Genomic DNA, 1691 nt, shown 5'->3' on the forward strand with positions numbered 1-1691 from the left:
CCATAGTAGGTGTCGATGTCGACCCCTCGTCACTACTTCTTCGAGGTTAGACTTGATACTTATTGGGTACATGTTGTTTATGTACTCACGCTACACTTCTGCACAAATCGTGCAGGTTTTGAGGCAGGTGCATCTGGCGGTCACACCGGCGCACATCCCCGATACCCTGAGGCCTAGTGGTGATCTGCTTCATAAGCCGTTCTGCAGCACCTAGAGCCTTTCTTTTATACTTATTTTATGTCTATTTTATTTCAGACAGTTGTTAGAGTTTTGTATATTCTACTAGTGCTTATACACTTATGACACCAGGTCTTGGCACACATTCTAGTAGACTTTATGGTTTTGGAGTATTTATATATCTATGATTGCACTCAGTTACTTTCGTTTTATTTATTAAACTTTCTACTTCTTGAATCCCTTGATAAATGGAATTTAATTACTTGAAAACCTATTAAAAAGAGTAATCACGTAGTTAGTTCACCGTTGGTTTGCCTAGCGGCGATGTTGGGCGCCATCACGGCCTATTGAGAAATTGGGCCGTGACACTATATCACAAGCTTACTCAACTCAGTTCCTTGAGACTAAGTTGCAGTTAGCACCTAGACATATGTCTTGAGGAATGGCCTACTTATTTATCATAAGGAAAAATATCTCGAACCATATCGGCGATATACCAACAAGTTATCGGTACCCAACTCAAAATATGATCTCAACACCGAATACAAACAAATAAAATGAAGCAAAAGATTTAGACTTCAAACGGAAACAAACTCGCACGATAAGAAAAGAAAGAAAGAGAATTTTCCTAGATATTATGTGGCCTCTCGAAAATAAGTGTGAACGTCATCATATCGATCTACAAGACACTACTAAACAATTGCTCATGGCTCATAGAACCTATAAACTTAGAACCCATATACTACTTTGCCACGACCTAAGATGATTGTGATGACACCTAAACCAACCCGCTAGGTGAATCAACCAACATACAAGTCCAACAAACAATATAAAGTCTAATAAAGTCTCATGTAATGTTATTGAAATGACCCAACATGTCATTTTGAGTTCTACCACCTCATTTCCTAATTGGAGACTTTCTCTGGGTGCATTTGGTGGTTTATGACTTACACGCATGGTTGGAATGAATTTTCTGAGTATTGGAATTGATTTGGAACACTTAGTTCCTATTTGGAAGTTTTAAGTTACAAGAATTGACCAAAGTTTGACTTTTGGATAAATAGACTCGGAATTGAATTTTGAAGGTTCTAATAGGTTCATATGATAACTTCGGACATATACATATGCTCGGATTTGGAGGTTCCTACAAGGATTCATCACCATATATCGAAAGATGATAATTTGAAGAACTTAATAGTTCATATATTTGACCAAGAGTTGACTTTGATATTATTGGATTCCGTTTGGTATTCCGAGACTTTGCATAAGTCTATATAGTTGAATTTAAATTGTGTACAAAGTTTGAAAGTAATCCAAAGTTTCTAAATATGATTCAGACACTCTTTGAAAGAATGAACCTTTACAAACTTAAGAGAAATTCTATTCGGTTTGAACCTCTATTCTTTATTGGGATGTTCAAGTGGGTGTTTTAAACCTTTGTACAAGTTCATATAGGGTATTGGAATTTTAGGAATAATTGGAGGAAGTCCCGAGGGGGTCGAGTGAGTTTCGGC

The sequence above is a fragment of the Nicotiana tabacum genome, chromosome 23, assembly GCF_000715075.1.
Source record: "Nicotiana tabacum cultivar K326 chromosome 23, ASM71507v2, whole genome shotgun sequence".
Classification (NCBI taxonomy): Eukaryota; Viridiplantae; Streptophyta; class Magnoliopsida; order Solanales; family Solanaceae; genus Nicotiana; species Nicotiana tabacum.